We start from the raw sequence: 15,217 nt of genomic DNA on the forward strand, positions 1-15,217 counted from the left end.
CAATGCGGTCATGTCTTGGATACCACCCTTCTGTTTTTTTCTCTTTCACGACACTTCTCAGTTGTCGTTTAATTCAAGAAGAATATAAACAATTTAAATAGACCCGATGACACCAAGTATGCACATCAAACCCAGAGATTCTGAGGGGTGTAATGATTCTTCATGAATCACTTTTGGGTATGACTCACGTCAGTAATGATTTTTTTTTGTTCATTGATATGACCAGGAAGGCCCTCGCCTGCGAACACGAGCTTGCTCTTTGAATAGCAACATATGTTTTTAATTTTTGTAAAAATTTTGGACCTTTTTCTAAACGCTGTGAAGTCGTTAAATTATCCATAATGGTTTTTTTTCATCTGAAAAAAAGAAGATACAGTGGCTGATGTCGCTCATTTCATCGCGAACATATTCATAACAGACAACATCAAACTAGAGAAGTGTTGTTTACCTATATCCTACTGGATACAAGATTTGTACTTTCTATATACAGAACCCATTTGTTCGATCGTTTGAACGTGTCTTAGCAGTTCAAATCACCATGCGCCGAATGCGTCCTAAACAATGTATTACGAGCGAACTCTGGCGTAAATGAAAACGATACATCCACTGGGCAATCTCCAGTGGCGATCTAAATTTACCTTTTTTCTCTCTCTCCTTCAACGATAATCGAAGAGCGTGTGGCCGATGGATTTTAAAGTAACGTAAACACTCTTACCCGCACACACGGATGGTCATCTGCCTTTCCTGCCTTTAATGTTCAATTTATTGGCAAACGTGATGAGGCGAACGCGAACGCCAGACGCAATTGGTAATCAATATTCGTTCGGGTGTTAATTCCGGATCGTCTTGGTCCGTAACGAAATCACCAATGGCTTGTCACTGAGTTGTCGGCGTGGAGGGCAGGCCCCCGAACATGAGTGGTCGATAATGACCTACATACCGACGGGCGATACAATCATGAATCTAGAGTAGACATTTTCCATGGTCGCGAGTAAATTATACACGTGAAGAATTGTTTCAACGTAAGTCAATATGTAAAAAGTTCTAGCACTTCTAGGAGGTCAGCAAGAGTATGATCTGGTCCTTCCCGCAAGTCTGGCGATAGACGAAATTTTTTTTTTGGTACCGAATATTTAAAGGAATTCTGAAAAATCGGTTCACAGTAGACGCAACGAAGTTCATGAATTGCTAGTAATGCGCAAGTATTCCAGCTGTCAGCTGTTCGGGGGCAAATATGATTTGTCTCTATTTATACGCCTACATTAATTATCGAATTCAAAACACGTGGAAAATAATGTGTGCTAAGACCAACACCAGAGAATGTCTTCCCAAGTAGCGACACTAAAGTTATCATGAGAACTGTTTATACTCAATATTTGCCTACAAACACTGTTCAGTGATCGGCGACTTTTTCATTGACGTCGATTGGTGATAAGAGATAAGTTCACCACCCAAAATTCAAACATTCGAGCGATGCTGAAGGTCAGTCCATTGTGGCGCGGGAATGATTCCATGCGCCTCATGATATGCCGTTGCGTATGTTATCCTGATTCGTGACACTATTGTCTATTGCTTCCAGATGGTTATCGCTCCGATTTATCGAGCATGGAGTCCCAAGCAGATTATTTGATTGAACCACATGTGTTTGGGTGGTAAAAGCCACCAAGTACCTATATATCTGTATTTTTGCCCAATCCTCCCGTATATGCTAGATATCGGTTCTATCTTTCAAGCCACAATTTTGTTTTATTCAATCGGTCGAATTATGAATAAGTGCCCAAAAAGTGGTAATTTTTTTTTTATCCAAAATATATATTTTTATTAAGGCTCATATGGCGTCAGCCTAACGGGGCCGGGAGTTCAATATTTCGACAATGTTTGCTTACAACTATATTAGTAATATGTAACCGATTACTCGCGGTTGGCTCGAGGTTAGTATTACAAGTGTTCTCGTAATTGGGATGTTCCTGTCTCCAATGCTCTGTACGTGTGCCCGACACGGGATACTTCCTATTGGGATGCAGCTGACCATTAATCAGCAACGCCCCCTAGTATGTACCCCATATCTAGCGTGGTGCGTATTCTCGACTCGAGGAATCCAGGATAGAATGGTCACTAGCCGGCGCAATCATCAGCTCGTGTAGAGTTGTCATAAGCGGTACAACCTTTGGCTCTTGTTGAATGATCAGTGGACTGCACAACCTTTGGCCCGTGTATCTGTAAAGAGTGTGTGTATGTATTGCCGCGACTAAGTAAAAGTTTATCGTTTGGATAGGAGGGATATGAAACGGGGACACAACGAAGGAAACATCATTAAACGTTGACATCGGCGTTTCTGAGGAACAGGTATAGATGAAGCAGAAGATCAGGATCACGGCTACCTAAGATATCCCGGACGGAAATATCCGATTGTCTGCCTTGTGCTCTCAGTGCTCTAGAGAGCTGAGAGCGAGCAGCATGGAACCGGATACACGACCAGACAACATGCTCGATGTCGTGGTAGCCATCGCCACAATCACAAAGATTGTTTGCTGCTAGCCCAATGCGATAGAGATGCGCGTTTAGGTTGTAGTGATTGGACATAAGCCGAGATATCACGCGAATGAAATCACGACCTACATTCAATCCCTTGAACCATGCACTCGTCGAGACCTTAGGGATAATCGTGTGTAACCAACGACCGAACTCATCTTCACTCCACATGCGCTGCCAACTTACGAGCGTATACTGACGAGGAATGTGGAAAAATTCATTATAAGCAATTTGCCTTTCAAAAAGTGTGCCTTCTAAAGCGCCCACCTTAGCTAACGAGTCCGCTTTCTCATTCCCCGCAATCGAGCAATGAGAGGGAACCCATGCTAAGGTAATCTTGAATAATTTTTCGACCAAAACACTCAATAGTTGTCTTATTCTTGTTAGGAAATAAGATGAGCATTTATCAACTTTCATTGAGCGGATTGCCTCTATTGAGCTGAGACTGTCTGAAAAAATAAAATAGTGGTTGATGGGCAATGTTTCAATGATCCCTAATGCGTAATATATCGCACCCAGTTCAGCGACATACACGGAACAAGGATCTTTGAGTTTGAAAGAGGCACTGGAATTTTCATTGAAGATGCCGAAGCCAGTGGACCCGTTTATGTATGAACCGTCAGTAAAGAACAGTTTATCAGATCTAACTTTCCCATATTCTGCCGAAAATATCGGCGGAATAGAATCGGAGCGTAGGTGATCTGGGATTCCATGGATTTTTTGTCGCATGGACAGATCAAAAATGACAGAGGAATTGCAGAAGTATGGGAAGCAAACTTGGTTGGAGATGCCTGGTGAAGGGTGCACGTCGTGGGTAAGGTACTCATGGTATAAAGACATAAAACTTGACTGAGGAGTCAGTTGGAGTAGATTTTCGAAGTTATCAATCACCAATGGAGTCATGATCTTGCAACGGATGAGAAATCTGTAGGATAATTCTGTGAACCGAAGAGTAAGCGGGGGTACTCCTGCCAAAACTTCGAGACTCATTGTATGTGTCGAATGCAAACACCCCATGGCTATACGCAGGCAACGATATTGTATTCTCTCCAGCTTGAGAATATGAATCCTGGCAGCTGATCGGAAGCAAAAACTACCATATTCTAACACTGATAATATCGTTGTTTTGTACAACTGAATGAGGTCTCCTGGATGGGCACCCCACCATGTTCCGGTAATTGTTTGGAGAAAATTGATTCTTTGCTGGCATTTCTGTTTCAAATACGCAATGTGTCTCCCCCAGGTACACTTAGAATCAAAATATACACCCAGGTATTTGAAAAACATAGAGTGTTGGATCGTTTTGCCGGATAGGTGAAGCTGGAATTGGGCGGGTTCGTGCTTCCTAGAAAAAACGACCATTTCAGTTTTCTCCGTAGAGAATTCTATACCCAGCTTGAGGGCCCACGTGACAGAAAAAAGTGGTAATGTCGTATATGTAAACTATCACAGGTCGCCGTACACTAATTCACTGTCGTTCGCGCTCTGCCTGGTCCGCCAGGCAGAGTGTCAATGGTCGCCATGATACAGGATCATGATACGCGGTCGCCATGATACATGCCTGTCCCTTTGGCATGCTCGGATTTCGGATTTAAAAAGACATGCACTAGTTGATGTCTGTCACAAGAGTGTATTTCTCTTACCAACTAACTTACGAGCTAAGTTCGCATATGATATTACATGTTTATTTATTATCATTATTGTTGTCTACAACAAGCGTCGAGCGGGGCGGTATATTATTGTTGTTAGTTGTTGGAGGTCGTATACAGGGAAGTTTGGCGTGCCATAATAGCGTTCAGCCGATGTTATGAAATTAGTTGGTTTGGGGGATTTCCGTAAGGAAATCAAAAGTTGCTGACGAATGTAAATGTTGTTAGATATGGTATGCGGAAAAGTGGTTATGTAAAGGGTGTGTCACATCAAATTGCATCACGGAAAAAACGCTGTAGAAATTCGCCCAGTAGACCGATCCTTTTGAAAATTTTAGACAGTAAAATAAAAACTATTAAACAACTTTTGGCATTTTCTTTTTATTCATACTTCGAGCCCAAGCCCGTATGCTCGCACCTTCCTCTTTACCCCGTCCATAAGGTTCTGTACAACGTCAGGTTGTAGTTTTTTTTTGAACAGAAATCCATTTTCTCTTGAAGTCCGCCTCCGATTCGACAACTTTTGGGTTCTTCCGGAGGGCCTGCTTCATAATCGCCCAATATTTCTCTATTGGGCGAAGCTCCGGCGCGTTGGGCGGGTTCATTTCCTTTGGCACGAAGGTGACCCCGTTGGCTTCGTACCACTCCAACACGTCCTTTGAATAGTGGCACGAAGCGAGATCTGGCCAGAAGATGGTCGGGCCCTCGTGCTGCTTCAATAGTGGTAGTAAGCGCTTCTGTAGGCACTCCTTAAGGTAAACCTGCCCGTTTACCGTGCCGGTCATCACGAAGGGGGGCGCTCCGCTTTCCGCAAGAGCAGATCGCTTGCCACACCATGTACTTTTTGGCAAATTTGGATGGTTTCTGCTTGCGAATCTCCTCCGGAACGCTGAATTTGTCCTCTGCGGAGAAGAACAACAGGCCCGGTAGCTGACGAAAGTCCGCTTTGACGTAGGTTTCGTCGTCCATTACCAGGCAATGCGGCTTCGTCAGCATTTCGGTGTACAGCTTCCGGGCTCGCGTCTTCCCCACCATGTTTTACCTTTCGTCGCGGTTAGGAGCCTTCTGAACCTTGTATGTACGCAGGCCCTCCCGCTGCTTGGTCCGCTGGACGAATGAACTTGACAAATTCAGCTTATTGGCGACATCCCGGACCGAACTTCACGGATCACGTCTAAACTGCTTAACTACGCGCTTGTGATCTTTTTCACTGACGGAGCATCCATTTTTGCCGTTCTTTACCTTCCGGTCGATGGTTAGATTCTCGAAGTATCGTTTTAGTACTCTGCTGACCGTGGATTGGACGATTCCCAGCATCTTACCGATGTCCCGATGAGACAACTCCGGATTCTAGAAATGAGTGCGCAGGATTAATTCACGACGCTCTTTTTCGTTCGACGACATTTTTCCAAATTTACGAAAAATTGACAGTGAAGCATGGCCAACGTGATCTATACACTCTTATCTGATTATAAGCGAAAGCTGAAGATATAATTCCTAAAAATTAAATTTCTACAGCGTTTTTTCCGTGATGCAATTTGATGTGACACACCCTTTATAAGAATGCGGAATTGAGGATGAGAAAGAATGAGGGTCAGGATGTTTTGTGTTTAATTGGAATTGAGGTTAGTTAGTATGTTACACCTCCCCTCTTTAAGAGAATGGTGTAACCATTCGGGAAAAAAGGATAAAGAGAAATTATACCCGCTGAGCTTGCGTTTACAAATGAAAAATATATTCAAATTTTTTTTTTTTACTAGTTTTGTGCATATAAGTTTCACGACTTGATGATAACTTTAGTTTCGCTACTTGGGAAGACATTCTCTGGTGTTGGTCTTAGCATACATTATTTTCCACGTGTTTTGAATTCGATAATTAATGTAGGCGTATAAACAGAGACAAATCATATTTGCCCCCGAGCAGCTGACAGCTGGAATACTGAATCCAGTTTGCGCATTACTAGCAATTCATTAACTTTTTTTGTGTACTATCGTTTGTTTGCCTGTTACAGGATGCTTAATAGTGCAATTAGTATTTTCTATATTTATTATGCTATATGGTCCTATATAAAAAGTACATAAATCTATCATGTTTGAACTGGACCCTAATTCTTATATTCGTTCCGTTTCGTTTTTATAAAAACAGATTTTCTATACAATATTGCACTACTGATTGTGGTTTCATTATTCATAAAATAATTATTAACAATTGATGCAACATGTGGTATACTCTTCAAAATTTAAAAAGTGAATGTTTGAAAAAAGATATATAGTTTTCAACTGGGTATTTGTTTTAAGGTTAGTTTGAAATTAGAATTTTTATTGACTCAACGCGTACGAATTTCTTCGTTACTCGTCTCATCTCTGTCTAGAAGAGTGGACATGTGAGTACGGAATAAAATTTCTGAACTAATCAGTACAATGCGCTAGAGCAATTGCCTTTCGTTCTTTTAATATGCCCATTTTATATTCCTTCGCTAGTCAGCTCTTGTGCTGCTGCATTATATTCATGACCTTTTATTTAGGCTCATTTTTCTCTTTTATCTTTTTTTTATCTTCATATTCTCTTATCTTCTTATCTAGAAGACGTTGCCAATCATCAGAGTTCGTTGGACGTTTTAGGTAAGATTGATTTGAACTCAAAATCTCTATGTATGATTTCAGTAGCCAACGAGCGTGATGCGCAGTTTATTTATCCTTTTCGTTTATTTGATTTAGGCTTAAAGCAGGTAAATTTATCTAATCGATACATATGGTAAAATACAAAATATAGCTTTTCAGCGTAAGAGAACTCTTTACTATACTTCTGACATTAAGTGTTCCTGTAGTAGCTGAGGTCAATTTTTTGGATCACTTATTCGAATACGAAAGTTGCGTTATACATTGATACATTTTAGAATGTGATCACTCGACAGTTTCACGGCTTATCTGGATGGTGTGTAAGATAGTGAGTTTTTTCCATCAGTCAGTACGTGCGGTACAAAGCAGACATTTTTCATATATCACAATACGACAAATTGATGTTTTGCAAATTTCTAGTTCCAGTTTAATGAATTTCAATAAAAAATGTCGGTGTTGATGTCGATTTTAGGCACAGTTCAAACGACACCGTCATGTTTTTTGTTCGCAGTAGCTATCGAAAGTTGCATAATAAAAAAGGATATAATCATTTCCTTCAATACATTTCTAAGAAAAGTGATTCGGATGTTTCAATCTTTGGTTGCCGAACGATCGTTAGTTCAATAAACTGAGTCCTCAATTGACCATCTTTGTGTGATGTTATAACTACGTCCACGCAACAATCATCATATGATGTTGATACAGCCTCTCTCCGTTCACACAGTTTCTGCTGCTTTACAACAAGAAATATTGCTCTATTCATGCTATTAATAACATTAATAATGGAAGCCTCACATCAACTGTTCTGTCTCGCTTTGCACGGTCCCACTGTGAACAGTGGAACATAAGGAATACTCTTACGCCAAAAGGCGATATAGTGTAATTTAGCACATGTTGTCAATAAAATAGCAATGTACACGATTAAATCCGGATCTGTTACAGCTGGAAATGCACCTCAATAAAATAAACGAATCCATTCCTCGTCGAAAGCTTGAGAAAGCCACACGGGTATTGTAACCGTTAGCTACAAAGTCTGGATGGTGTTTTTGACGTAGGATTACGTCTTTCGGGAACATATTGGGGTACAAATTGAAAAACGAATATAGATCGCATCGTGAAAAATGTCCAATTTCAAACGCTTATTGCTCAGTCATTTCATGACGGATTGATGAGATTTTTACATCAAAACATTGCGGCACTCTATAACAATTTTTCACCTTGAATAAAATAATTTATATCATGTAATTAACTATCAAACAATTGAAAAATCTCAACTCCTATCCAAACGGTACTGATTGGTCGAAATTGACGTCATTTCTTTTTCGCCTGCTTCGCTTCTTTCGTTCCCCGATAAGTCAAATATTTGCATGGCGGGCGAGTGGGGGGCGCCTATTTCTCACATACCAACTGATATAAAAGGACGGTAGCATTTTTGGATTTCTCATTCTCGTTCAACGCTCAGATCGGCAAACATCTGGGCTTCTAGTGTGCAGTGCTCTACAAATTATCCAACACCATACGGTGCGGCAAAGGAAAGGAAGCCATCGGCAACCAACGATGGATGCGGTGCGGCAAAGGGAGCAAAGAAGAGGAAGCAGCGGAGAGCATCGAATTAAATCTAGTGTGCATTGCTGGCGCGCTCCTCTTCACATCAACAATTGGATGCGGCAAAGGAGACAGAGGAGCGAAGTGCATTGCATCGCATCGTATCACACCCGCTATCCGTCGTTTAGCTTGTCGTGATGGTGCCAATCAAACCCTCGCAAATCGACGCACAGAAGCCGATGGCGCCAAAGTCAAGGAAAGCATCAGCGAATCCGTAAAAGCTACCGCTCCCAAAACTAAACTGCTACATCCGACTGAAACGCAGCAGATTCCGTACAACCCATTAAACCATTCCAGTCCTTCTCAGGACTATCAATTTGTGTTGAAACAAAAGAGTTTATTTTACTGTTTTCCACTTACCACAAAAACTATATAAAACTATGATCAAAAATACTGTTTATTGACGTAGGATTACGTCTGTCGGGAACATATTGGGGTACAAACTGAAAATCGAAAATCGAGCAAATCGTGAAAATTGTCCAATTTCAAATGCTTATTGCTCAGTCATTTCATGATGGAATGTTGAGATTTTTGTGTTAATCTATTTGGGCACTCCATAACAATATTTAACATTGAATAAAATTATATATGTCATGAAACTAACCATCGAAAAATTGGAAAATCTCAATCTCTATCCTAAAGGAAATACCCACTTCTGATTGGTCGAAATTGACGACACATGCGGCGGCTCATGTACTTACAATTATTGGTCAGTTATTTCCTGATGGATTTACGAGACATTTGCATCAATCGATCTGAGCACTCCATAACAATCCATCACAATTGATAATATATTAATATCATGTGAAACTAGCTAGCAAACAATCAAAAAATCTCCAAACGGAAATACCTCGTTCTGATTGGTCGAAATTGAAGATACGGAGAAATCGGCACATCAAAGTAGAGAGAACTTTTGTTCCCATCGAAGTGTATTCCCTAACAGAGACATGTAAACCAAGCTGCCTGGGGGAAATCATTGCAATTGCAATTACATGAAAGTAGGGGGAGCTTTTGTTTCTACCGACATGTATTCCCTAACAGAGATTTCAAATCCAAGGTGTCTGGGGGAAATCAGCATGTAGATAACCTCGTGGTCGATATTTGACTAACGACGCGCACAAATGGATAGTGCTCATTGTAACTAGCGTGGGCATTGCTGATTGCATACGTGCTGGCGAATAAGTAGGGAGCGATAAGTGTTTTTTTTTTATTTTCGTTCCAATAAGAATCTTTCGATGGATTAATTGAAAAATGATATTTAAATGAACTGAATAGAACTAATGTTTGATAGAATATAAATAAAATTTAAATTTGGAACTTTTATGTTGGTTACATCGTGAAATTTCATATCAATGACCGATATCAATGTCCAATTTAAATTCGCATTGAGGCATGTAGCATCGCATTCCGTTAGGTTTAAAGCGAAAATGGAAATGGGTTGAGTAAACACTTAGAAAGTAAGAATTATAAATGAAATTACCTTTTCCATTTCAAATATACTTTCTCTATAAAAAATAAAACTCGTTTTTTCTGGTGAGAAAACTTGATAATTGTTTTCGATAATGATAATTATCTTATATTACATTGATGAGGTTTTTTCTTTCCTTATATCATCCATACATAACACAGTAGCCATTTAGGGCCACCGAGGGCGGCTTTCATCTCATTTCACTTAGGCATCTTCTATCGTGATACGCACCATCAAATTACTAATCACCATCTTTCTATCATTATCACTCGGTTATGGACATTGGTGGAGTGAACAAACAATACCTAACAACCAGACAAAACGGCCCTTTTCAGGGCCACCAAATCACTATCGAAGAGTTTAACAATGTAATTTTTCAAACATATCCAAAATCAGCATGTAACAAATAGCCTAACGGAATCCTACGTCAGCTATGCGGTCGTGTCTCGGACACAACCTTCCTGTGACTTTTTTTTAATGGTTATATGACCGTCCATTGGCCATTGGTAATCGCAGGGTGGCAACTAAACCAGGAAAACCGGGAAAGCCAGTAAATTTTAATATAAGCAACGGCAAATCGGAGCTTTTGTCAACGCTTCAGTATCGTCTAGTGTTAGAGTCTCTGCTCGACACAAGTTTGATTTTTCATCTTCCCACAAACTCAACCATAAAAAATTACACATGCGTCATGCGCCATGCACCAACCTATACACAGTTGTGGGTGGAAAACAACTGTAATTTATCCATTTCCACTGAAACGCAGAATACAGGGATGAGTCAGGTTGTAAGGTCATTGGTCCTCAGCGAGTGGTAGACCTGATCCCATAAAACGATACATTCTGGGAGAAAATGTGAAATGTGAGTACTGGAAACTGTGTCATCACACAGTTTACAACCTCTTCTCACCTCTCGACCAATTTGTTGATGCCGTTCCGCCAAAAACCGTTTTTGAGCCAGTTTTGAAGGCCCTGTTTGTTATCGAAGGTAATGCCCTTCATATGGTTTGACAGGAAGCGAGAAGATGGTAATCGGTCGGTGCAAGTCCGGAAAATACGGTGGGTGCTGCAGGACCTCCCGTTCGAGATCTTGGAGTGCGTTCATGACGACTTGTACAACATTGGGCCTGGCGTTGTCGTGAAGGGATGTGGTTTGACTATGTTTGACAGGTCTTTTCAGTCGAATAGGCTCATTTACAAATCGTTTTATGATCGCAGTTAATTTTTTCCGCCAATTCACGACTGGTTTGGCGATTTTTCTCATACGGCATTGCGCCATAATTTCTGAATGGCACCCTGCGTTCACTCAAAAATTGCAAGGATATCGCTTTCGCATTCGACGAAACGTCAAATAAGATTTCTCAAAAGCAACAGATGGATGTTAGCGTCCGTTACTGGAATGAAGTTTTTCTAAACACAAGTCCAATCGACGGATTGAAGAAATGTTTGGAGCTAAGCCTACACCGAAAATTGATTTTTAGCTCATGTTATGTCATCCCAATTTATGACATTTAATGAGACATAACATAACAGAAAATGTCATGACTCACAAATACTGGTAAGCATTTGTATAATATACATGGTACTGCAATATAAGATTAATACGAGCGAGCGAAACAAAAGACAAATAAGCTTTCCGTATACTTTGCCACATACACGGCCCAGACCGAAATAGATATTGTTCTCCTTCATGCGCTCCTTTTTTACTCTTAGAAAACACTTCCCAACTTCATTTTATAATCAGGTGCAATATTATCACGTATTTGCTGAACAATTGCTGAAGCATCATTCGCCATGTGGATAGCGTGATCGTGTTAAATAGCTTTGCATTCCAGCCGGCCTTGGTTCGATCCCCATTGACGTCGTATGGACTTTTTTTTGGCACAATCCCAAATGAAATGAGAAAAGAAAGCAGAAAGAGATGTCTGCACGCATACATACAAACCATTTTTAAGCTTTTAAAACAGCTCATTATTTGCGCGTTTGACTCTCCAGCACACTAAATGGCATCATTTCTGCCAAAGATGAAATGTTTTCTGCTAGCGCTAGTTTGGGTGTAGTATATTGTAGAAAGCGGTCATCATGAAAGATCCCCATGTTAATTTGAAAGTAATGAAGCAGTTGAATAAAGCAATAAAAAAATCAGAGGTAGCCAAAACTACGACCTCACGAACATAGGTAGCTACGGTTTGCATGATGTGCACAATTCATTCAAAGAAGAAATGAAAAAGACAGGTTGGAAAATTGATAAATTTCTTCAGTGCTTGCGCAGCCTATTTAAAAACGTTCCGTTAACACGTGTGGATTGCTCTTTAATTACTGGATCAGAAAAGTTCCCCCTGAAATTTTACGGAGTAAGATGGATTGAAAACCAATCGATGGCAGAAAGAGCCCTGGACATGCTGCCGTGCCTTAAGGCAAAACACAAAAGGATTGTGAGTACAAAGATACACATCCAGATTTCCTCAGGAGCTTTGCTGCTGTTTTCATAGGCAGTACCTATAGAGTAGTTGCAGAGGCTATTGAGGATAAATTGCTGTTGTGGAGAAAAATAAAGTCTCTGAGAAAAATATCTCGATTTTTCGACAGAACTGTAAAGAGCATTTCTTCGAAAAATGAAGAAACTATCGTTTGTCGTATACTTTGTCTTGACACGATACAGGGTGCGTGACAAATTTTTGCGGTAAATTTCAAATAGCAATTTCTCATGCTTGCGGAACAAGATTCAGATATATCTGGCAGCACAGGATAGCTAATTCTGTTAGGTGTCAGATGTAGGCAAACAGTGTTGAGTAAACGTAAAGATGTCGAAATAATACACCACACTTAGGTCACTCAAAGCTAAGATCATGGAGGTGATGACATTTATGATTCGAAACATGGTAAAACGTACATGCGGCAGTTTCCGGAACCGTCTATCAACAGTAGGGTGGCAATGGATGTATGGGAAAAATTTCATCATCGAATTTCAAAAACCGACCATGTACATTTTGTTTATTGGCCCAAAAAAACTGATCTGTGCAAAGTTTCAGCTCGATCGGACATGATTTAGGGATGCCTCGAAGCGCTCAAAGTTTTGATTTTTTTATCCTCGAAAATCTTCCAAGGGGGGAGTAAAGGAAATTTGGAAAATCGAATTTTTTTTTCGATACCAAATGACTTAAAAATGCATAAAACGTCGAGATCTGGTGTCATCTTGAAAAAAAAATTTTGGCCGAAAATCGACCTTTTGGCACTTAGCCTGAGAGGCAATGAAGGTATGGAAAAAATAATTATCGAATTCAAATAACCGACCATGTACATTTTGTTTATTGGCCCAAAAAAATGACATGTGCAAAATTTCAAGCACTCAAAGTTTTGATTTTTTGGGCACTCAGGCTAAGTCCCAACAAGTCGATTTACGGTCAGAATTTTTTTTTCGTGATAACACAAGATCTCGATGTTTTGTGCATTTTTAAGCCGATTGGCACAGAAAAAAAATTTCGATTTTTCAAATTTCCTTTACTCCTCCCCCCTTGGAAGATTTTCGAGGAACGTTTTTCAAATTTAGTCTATGTATGTCAAGTTGTACGATTAATAAAAATGTAAACATTCTTCCTGCATATGTGAGTTTTATTTTATTTAACTTTTTTCAATAATTCTGTCCCATTTTTACAGTTATATTGTTTGTTTTATCGATTTCATATTCTCTGACAATCTTCAACAGAGAAAAAAATTAATTTAACTTGTTTTGCAAACTTGTAGAGAGTTCGCATGTTCGTGTTAAAAACCAAGATTGAGTGGAGTAGAATGTTCTAGTCTAGTTTCCTTTATGTATGAGTTCAGTAGAAAAAATGAAAGAATTGTGAATTTTTTAGAGAAATAAGTTGTATTTGTACCAGACGCAACATCCGCTTGAACAGAACAGAAAATTTGTGTGGAGTGCACAATGCAAAGATGCTTTCGACACCATCAAGAAAGTGTTACAGTCTAATTTATTTCTTACGCACTACAACCCATCACTAGGGGGTCTTCGTAGCCACTTGGTTACGCGTTCGCTTACCAAGCGATCGATCGTGAGTTCAAACTCAGGGCCCTCAATTGACCATCTTTGTGTTGTTATAGAATAACTACGTCCACGCAACCATCATCAGCGATGGAAATCGATCCACGGTGGAACAAAGATCGATTCATCCATACAACTGCTCTGCTCTGCAAGAAACATCGGGCTGCTGTTCTATAAATAACCCAACAATGATCAATATCAACTGTCTCCGCTGTCCGGTCTGCTGAACAATGGAAGAACAGAAAGAATACCCTTACGCCTAAATGGCTACTACTGTGTAATTTACCATAATGTAATGGAACAGAAAACTTAACGCCTAAATGGCTACTACTAACTACTGTGTAATTCACAATTTATAGAAACATAAACATATGTACATGTACACGATTAAACCCGGCTCTGTTACAGCTAAATGCTAATGAGCCTAATAAATATATGAGATAAAAAAAAAACCCATCACTGGAGTTGATAGCAGCTTCGAAGACCGGAATAGGCGCAGTCATCATGTATCGTTTTCTTGATGGTCAGCTCACGATTCGAAAACTTTGACCAGGACAGAACAAAATTACAGTTGTAAAAAGAAGCACTAGCTCTAGTCTTTGAAGTAACGAAGTTTCGTCGCATGCTGTTTGGACGAAAGTTTACATTGCAGACGGATCATCAACCATTGCTCGAAGTGTTTCGATCTAAGAAAGGCATTCCACTTCACACCGCCAATCGACTCCAGCGGTGGGCTGTATCGCTGCTGGGTTTCGATTTCAACGTGGAATACATCTCTACTGACTAGTTCGGATACGCGGATGTGCTCTCTCGGCTGATCAGCAATTATCAGAAGCCCGAGGACGAACATGTCATCGCTGCCGTCAGTCTGGAAGAGGAGGTCAACGCGAGTCTTGAAGAATGTTTCACATCCCTGCCAGTGAATTTTAAGATGGTCAGTGCCGCTACCAAGAAAGACACAATACTTCAACTGGTTATCCAGTTCATCGATGGTGATTGGCTTCGCAAGATCGAAAATCCAAAACTCAAAGCTTTTCATTCTCGCCGTGAGTCTCTATTAGTGGTCAATGGATGCATCATGATGGAGGACCGCATAGTTGTGCCGGATTTCTACAATCAGCGAATTTTTAAGCAGCTTCGCCGCGGCCATCAGGGCATGGAGTGAATGAAAAGTATCGCGCGCAGTGTTTTGTACTGGTCGAACATCGACAACGACATTCAAGACCTTGTTCGTCGGTGCGACATCTGTGCAAGTGCAACTAAGTGACCACCACACTTTCAACCACAGCCGTGGCCGCGAGCAG

At 40.4% G+C, this 15,217-nt stretch overlaps 1 protein-coding gene across 2 annotated transcripts in view; it reads left to right on the plus strand.

Moving 5' to 3' along the window:
* Positions 1–15,217, plus strand: part of LOC129775742 (1-acyl-sn-glycerol-3-phosphate acyltransferase alpha) — a 34,381-nt gene that overhangs the window by 6,493 nt on the left and 12,671 nt on the right. Inside the window, exon 1 of one of the 2 annotated variants that reach the window (XM_055780809.1) lies at positions 6,773–6,802. The exons of the other annotated variant lie outside the window; for it this stretch is intronic. The gene's annotated coding sequence lies outside the window, so the exon portion shown is untranslated. Of the gene's footprint in view, positions 1–6,772; positions 6,803–15,217 lie in introns of those variants that run through there. 2 annotated transcript variants of the gene reach the window in all.

The sequence above is a fragment of the Toxorhynchites rutilus genome, chromosome 3 (genome assembly GCF_029784135.1).
Source record: "Toxorhynchites rutilus septentrionalis strain SRP chromosome 3, ASM2978413v1, whole genome shotgun sequence".
Taxonomy (NCBI): domain Eukaryota; kingdom Metazoa; phylum Arthropoda; class Insecta; order Diptera; family Culicidae; genus Toxorhynchites; species Toxorhynchites rutilus.